General features: G+C 39.3%; 1 long non-coding RNA gene across 1 annotated transcript; it reads right to left on the reverse strand.

The window, feature by feature from the left end:
- Positions 1–187: 187 nt before the first annotated feature.
- On the reverse strand, positions 188–6279 carry LOC118414599. Its single transcript, XR_004831003.1, has 2 exons — positions 5952–6279; positions 188–1144 (listed from the first exon to the last, which is right to left on the reverse strand). It is a non-coding gene; the product is annotated as an uncharacterized LOC118414599 (long non-coding RNA).
- Positions 6280–7808: the final 1529 nt, after the last annotated feature.

The raw sequence follows: 7808 nt of genomic DNA on the forward strand, positions 1-7808 counted from the left end.
TACTTTGTTCAGTTTTGTTTAAATTTCAGAATTAGGTCAGGTAATTTGGTATCTACCCATGTTCCACACACATGTATACAATTTTAACACATATTATACAGATAAAGTCAATCAATGATGACAATAGGCCAATCCATCAATATCCGTCCAGAGTCTATTATATCAAAATGAATGAATAAAGAGGCTCTTTTTCTCACAACTCTTTCTTTATTTCACACCAACGTTTCAGTAACCATCTGTCACCTTCCTCAGGACAATATTGGGCAGTATATGCACTGTAGCTATATACACAAATGTAGATCTTGCTATATACACAAAATTAATGTAGATCTTGCTATATACACAAATGTAGATCTTGCTATATACACAAATGTAGATCTTGCTGCTTTCAGATACAGTCACAAGCGTTTACATATATACAGTGATTGCAGATGTACGGATTCAAGGATGCACATTTCTCAGGCATCGAAATATGAACCAATGAATATGACACACTGCACACAAAAGGCATTCGAAACAATAGAGTTAACAGGTGTAGTTTAGTTTTTTTTCTAAATGGCATATCAAACTATCACAAATAGAGGTATATACAGTACTCCAATTGGAAAAGCAAACTCACATTACACTTAGTATCAGCAGGATACAAATTATTGTGCTAAATACAAGATTCATTGTACATTCACTTAGTATATGCTTTATACAGTTTCATTAGCCTGAGTATCATCCTCAGTAGTGACTGCTGGCTCAGTACTTTCCCTTGCTAATCACGGTGGTTAGCAAGCAAAAGTGCTGAGCCAGCAGTCACTACGGAGGATGATACACAGGCTACAGTTTTATAGAGACCTTGTCCTACATATGTGCAACTCAGATGACTTGGCATCAAAGAGAACAAAATAAAACAACACAGTCCTATTCTACAATTCATTAGGACACCTATTTCTAACCAATCTACTTGACAATTTCATATTTGTCTACTAGTATATGACCAGTAGTCTTCAATCAGACCAAGGACATGGTAAACAACTGAAGCTGGTGTTTGACCACTCTATACTGACAGACAGCAGTGATGCATGATGAGCTTCATCTCCTGCTGTGTGATCTGCTTCCCTACTTCTGCCAGTTCATGTTTCCAGACATCGATGAACTGAAAAAAAGAAATACGTTTATGAAGGTTATACATCCAGGTAAACAATATTAAAATAGAACTCAATCTCTAGAACTGGATAAAAAAACAGATATTTACTTCTGGACGTTTCGAGTGACATCCATCACTATTCTTCAGCATCAGTAGAATGAACTGGCAGGACAATTCAATACAAAGAAAAAAAAGAAGTGTTCTAAGTGATGTACTTCTGATTAAACAGTTGTAACATCCAGTCACCAATGGAGATGTGAAGGGCATTTATCTTGTTCTCAGATAGCTAAATTAAGTGATGAACCTGTACAATACATTACATGTACCTTACCTTACCTAGCCTAGATACCAGACCCCAGCCTGATCTCCAATAAAATATCTATCATAGATATTTTTAAGGCTATACATTACCTGTTTGGTACTTTACCTCAGTGTCCAGGAATCAAGGAACCATGCATACATTACCTGTACAGTACTTACCGGGTATCCAGACCAAGAAGCTAGACAGACAAACCATACCGATACAATACTTAGTTGGTATACAGACCAACATGCCATACACGTCTTACCTGTACTGTACTGAGATGGTATACGGACCAGCAAGCCATGCAAATATTACTTAACAATGTCAGGTCCCACCCTGGAGTACAACACTCCAACAATCTGTTGTGGGACATCAGCTATGTAAGTATGAATAAATTACTGGTTAGACATCTTAGACAATTCCAGCCATTGCCTGACCAAATACATTTTAAGTCTATAATTATAAGGTGCTGTTAAGTGTTTCATCTGCACTTGGCATATGCAGGCATATACAGGGCTCAAAATACCACCTGCATATGTAGATTAGTGCAGGTAAAATTGGAGCTGTGCAGGTATTTCTGGTATGTAACCTGCATGTAACCTGCACTAGTCCATGTAGTGGGTTTTATACATAAATGTCCTATGATGTAGGTGTATATTGTTTGTTATTAGGCTGCATTGACTGTTAACATACATAAAGTAAAAAAGAAAATAGCAATAGTTCCTGAACAATTTTAGCATGATCCATACTTCCTAAATTCAGAGTGGTGCAGGCAAAATATGTCTGGTGCAGGTAATTCTCAATTCTACCTGCACCAGTGCAGGTATGCAGGAAAAAGGCATTTCGAGCCCTGGCATATGTAAGGCTTCCTTCAGTCAATATTGACCATGGGAAACTAGAAGCATCAATGTTTTGGATTAATGTTACTCACAATTTTGGATTTTACCATTGGAGGGACCCAGGTGGCCATGCAGTATAGCTGGCAGCTACAGTGAGTATCAATTTCTACAGGTGCACTAGTAGAGCTATACAAAAACATTTTATGCTGACTGAAGAGACCTTCTCTCTCAAACAAGAAGAGGTGCTGCCCACATCATTGCAATGCAAGGTATCTATATATATTCAAGTAAACTAGGATTGGAAGCCTGGCCTACATGTATGTCAGGACATAGAGCTGTGGACAGGTACACAGGTTTATAAGGTACAGGTTCGGATCTGAACATGTACCTAAAAAGTTTGATCAACTACATGCAGGGCTCGAAATACCACCTGCATATGCAGGTTAGTGCAGGTAAAATTGGAGCTGTGCAGGTATTTCAAGTGTCTACCTGCACCTAACCTGCACTGGTCCATGTACTGTGGGTTTTACACATAAATGTCCTATAATGTAGCTGTGTATGGATTGTTACTAGCTGCATTAACTGTAACCACCTATAAATAATTAAGTATAAAAGAAAAATTGCAATGGTTTCTGAACACTTTTAGTATGATCCATACTTCCTAAATTCAGACTGGTGCAGGTAAAATTTGTCTGGTGCTGGTAATTTTAAATGTTAGGTACTTTGTATGCAGAAAAAAGTATTTCGAGCCCTGATATGTAAATTATAAAAATAGCCAACTGACTGTTATGATAATGAACTGTCATCATTGTATGATTCTATGAATATTATCATACATTGTATTTGAGCTTCATAACAAAGTTTTCTTAATTTTCAATTGCAAGCTTATAACAAATGTCATCATTAATTTGGAATTGACTTATCTGTGGCCAATTTACACTTTATGTAAAACCCACTACAGTATTGATTTAGTTTGTTGTAGGTACAGGAACAGGTCCGGACCAGTACCTAGACGATTTTACAGGTACAGTACAGACTAGTACAGGTACAGATATTTAGGTCCACAGCCCTACAGGGGTTATTACTGTTCTGACACTGCTTCAATATTCCTTCTTACCACATGCAATCATAGAATCAATCAACTTCAGTACATTGTGGTATCATACAAAAGTCACTTTTCCTAGCCTGGGTACTATCCCTATTCTACCGGGGCTCCTTACACTCGCTACCCTAAAAAAGCCCCGCTAGAAAACGGATGGTACCCTGACTCAGTGAGGCTAAATTTTCCACCATTTCAAAAAAAAAGTTTTCAACCATGATGTAAACCGTGCAAAGCAGCTGGAAACATGAGGTAAATTGAAAAAAAAAAACACATTCTAAGTATATGCTAATGTTACAGAATGCCAACATCAATTCCACGGTAAAAGAAGATGTCAAATAACAAAAAAAATTCTATTGTTCTACATTCAATATGCTATATCTGGTCATTTGTCTAACCTTCCAGGGCACTTAGATTTCATAATAAAGTTTTTTTGGCCAAACTGTTTAGTTGCACGCTCGCATCATTTTTGGGGAATCCCATAGGATGTAATCCATATATCAACATGGCCTTAGTTCAGTTTCTAGAGGTGGCCTACACCAGCCTTGCATTGAGCAACACCATTAAAAAAAATATAAAATAGAAAGATGGAAGCAGTTATTGTGTACTTGTAGCACAATAAGTTACACTTTCAAACTGGTACTAGTAGACTTGTGTGGCACACTACTGTGCTACATTGCTTTGAACCTGAATTTAACTCAATCGGATTCATATCATAATCTGAGAGGGATGTACATAACCACAGTTACATGTAGCCATTGTAGGTACCCATTTCCACCTACTGGTAAGTGACTGAAGTGATGTCAAGTGCCTTTCCCAAGAAATAACTTGAAATAACTAGTGAATACATAGGATGCTGCATTCTTGAATTCATAAATGTATAAACAATGTCTCCAGAGCGTACACAAGGTCGTTGCCCCATATACACTGCATATTAGAGTCGTTTGTGGTCGTTTGAGGTTGTTTGTGGTGTTTAGGCAGACACCATATATTTTGGATCTCTAGCGAGACATGTGTAGAGGTCTCTGTGTTACAAGTTACCATCTGTACAAGTTGGAAGTCAAACATTAAGTTATTTTCATCATCAACAACTAATATGCAGATAGAAAACGAAGGTGTGACATTCAACATTTCATTTTGTTTCATCGTACTTTCTTTTTTCTCCTTTGGCATGGCTGACTGTTTAATAAATAATTTAGCAAACTATCTCCCCTAAAAGACAGAATAAGACCAATAACTCCTGTCAGTTTTTCCTGCCCAGTGCAGCAAGAATTTTGTGCCAGTCCCTGATACTAGTACTAAGTACCCACCTAGCCAAGCATAATAGAAAGGGTACTAGTACTCAGATTTCAACTGCTCTGGCGCTTGATTTTGGTAATGGCGCAGTCACATTCGTCGCAGGTCGTTGTACAAATTTTCAATGCCATAGAATTTTCAATGGAACAGTCAACAACCCATCCAGAGATCAAGGGATATTAAAATACAATGTAGGTGAGGTGAGGTGAAAACTGTTATGCAGTCTATGATGGAAAAAACAGGATATTAGGATCTAGCAATCATTCGAGGCATCCTTTTTGGTACCAAGATAGCAGCATTTTTCACAGCAATCCCTATCTATCCCTGACCTATCATGTGTCAAGACAGGAACATTTTGAGTGCACAGTCAGCATCTTGTACTGTTGTTCTTGTTTTTGTTTCATAGAAATTCATAGAGAACTAGGGAACATCAGCTACCGGTGTAATGACTAAGTGGGTACCCAGTGGACATTGAAACTAGCCCATCGCTTGCTGCCTTGTCCAGATACGAAATGTGTACGTGTAACACACAGTTAGAGCCACTCTCTAATTACAGAAATCAAATTTTGTTCCTGTATCATCACAGTAGTGTTTCCCTTTGTATGTTTGTTACAATGCAGGGCTTTGCTGGAGAATCGCAGAATAAATCTTGCTGATTACCAATTTGTGTGCACTTTGCTGGTGCAGAACCAACATCCCACCACAAGGCAAAACACTGTGATTATGAAAATAAACGATTTGAAGGTAACTTGTGCATTGTTTGGGAAATATTTACAAGTTTTACAAGGAGAGTTGCATAGGGTCCCACTGTAGGCGGGCTGAACCGGCAGCTGGTACACAAAAATAGCAGACTTCACTTGTGATATGGAAGCTGGTTAGTTGCTATGGGGAGGATCATGTAACTGAATAAGCCGTATAAAAGGAGGATACTTAGTAGGTGAGGACCTGCCAAGGTAGCCTGCCCTATCTAGCCAGCCCATATTTTCCTGGAACCCCCTGTAAATCACTACTAGTCATATGCAAATACGGGAAAATATGGGAAAATATCTCGGTATCTGGCTCACAGAGACAAGAAATATCTAAGACTTACTTGTTACTTGATAAGGTCTTCTTCTTTGAATGGCCTGCATCAAGGAGTCTACTAAATTGAACTGAATATTGAAGCATGCAAATTATATATGGACTGTCAATAAACAGTGATTATGCCTTACCGTATATCTGCCCCGATGGAACAAAGGAATATTTTAGCCATGCTCTGAATACCGCCTTATACTTTACCTTTAGACTAAAGAGCCTTCTTTCCAGGGAAGTCCGTTCCACTGCCGACCGGATAATGCCAGGGATGGACGCCAAGCCAGGCAGGATACTCGCCAGCTGCAGGCAATCGCTACAAAACAGGCCGCCATTTTGTTTGAAGTGATCAGCTGGTCAGCTCTCCTCCCATCACGCAATGCGCGTCACAGCGTTTCATTAGTGACCATTAGTCTAGCACCGACAAGCTTCGCTAATGATAGCGATCTGGAACACTGGATCGTAATCTATACCCGATACTATCGCCTAATGATTTCCCATTTTTAACGACAAGAAACGCTAATGACAACAGTATCGGGTGGTCGAGACAGCATTTTATTTTTACTCTTTAGTAACCTTCGCGCCGCATACGTCACTTGTATTTTAGGTGGAACTAGAGTTAAATATTAGCTGTTGCAGCAAATATATATACAGGTTTGCGTGTGAGTAATTTATGCGGGATAAATTAACATAAATATTAATATTGACGTTAAAAACACTTCCGGTTAAAAATGGACTATGCATGAGCCCTACCAAAGAAGTTCTTTATGCATTATCATCAAATTCGTAGATTGAATCTTTAAAAAGAGAATGGACTTTTCTTGTGACATGTGTCGACAACTACAATGTAGTGGACCAGTTCAATAATCCTTCTGCTAAAAAATTAACTTTAGTCTGTGCAACGCAAACTCCGCTGTCCAGGGCTGTAACTGTCCCCTCCTCTAGGGGGCCGGCGGATGTTGGGCGGGCTGCTATACAGCGAGATTTAATCAGATTAAGCGAGATTTATTCAGGCTAAAAATTAACTGTGCGAGAATGGACTCTTCCATTGGCCAGCATCCACATGTGAAATGCACTGGTTTAGAAACACTTTCTCTAAAATAAAATAAAATGGACTTTGCCTAAGCACTCCAGTCCAAAATTAAATTTAGCAAAATGACTCTCTCGCAGGGTAATGGAGTATTGTAGCGCTATCTTCATGTAAACTGGACCCGTTCAATTACAGCTCCTCTCATCAAAGAACGGACTTCGCATAATCACCCTGTCCAGAATTGCATTTAAACGATTGCCCCTCCCTGTGTGAGGATGGACTCTTCTATAGGCACCTGCATCAAAAACACTTCTGCTAAAAAAAAGATAAACATATCAACGTATCTGTAAAATATAACTGGGGGGTCTGTTGTAGAATTTCTTTAGTCGGAGCATGCTGGGTAGACAACACCTTCCTACGTGGGTCCAGGGATCGTGAAATTCGGCAATAAAATCGGGAAATTGGCCAGGGGAATCAGTACACGCTATTAGGTTAAATCAGGTTGGGATTACGCGGCCGACCAAAGCCTCTGGTAGCAAAACTTCCCAGGCAAAGTATTCTCCCTATAACAGCCAGCGTAGTCAGTCTGGTGGAGACTACATGTTAGCCCTTGAGCCGAGAAGTTGGAAGCCGTCTGACATCCAGGCTAATCTTTGTCTAGCTGTTGCAAGTTCTGCTGTCAACATCTCAAAATATAGCGTAAAATTGTCGTCTTCATACTTTTACGTATTACGCAATATCTAAATTCTGAAATATATCGGAGAAAATAGCAAAACAGTAACGCAGTGAACAAACCCCGCAGTGACGCAAGTGCAGTGAGAGGGCACCTTTAGATAAGCTCACCGGGGATTTGTCATGCCGCCAGAGTTTGAAACTCCCTCGTACAAGCGTCACTGCTCACCCGTAAATTTTCTATTAGAAACAATCATTTCTCAATGTCTTTGTCAACCAACATACACGCTAGTCATCATCGGTACCAGATTCCGGTAGACTACTGGTAGCTGCGATCAAAATAATGACCGGAAAAACAAATC

This window comes from Branchiostoma floridae, chromosome 4 (assembly GCF_000003815.2).
Source record: "Branchiostoma floridae strain S238N-H82 chromosome 4, Bfl_VNyyK, whole genome shotgun sequence".
Classification (NCBI taxonomy): Eukaryota; Metazoa; Chordata; class Leptocardii; order Amphioxiformes; family Branchiostomatidae; genus Branchiostoma; species Branchiostoma floridae.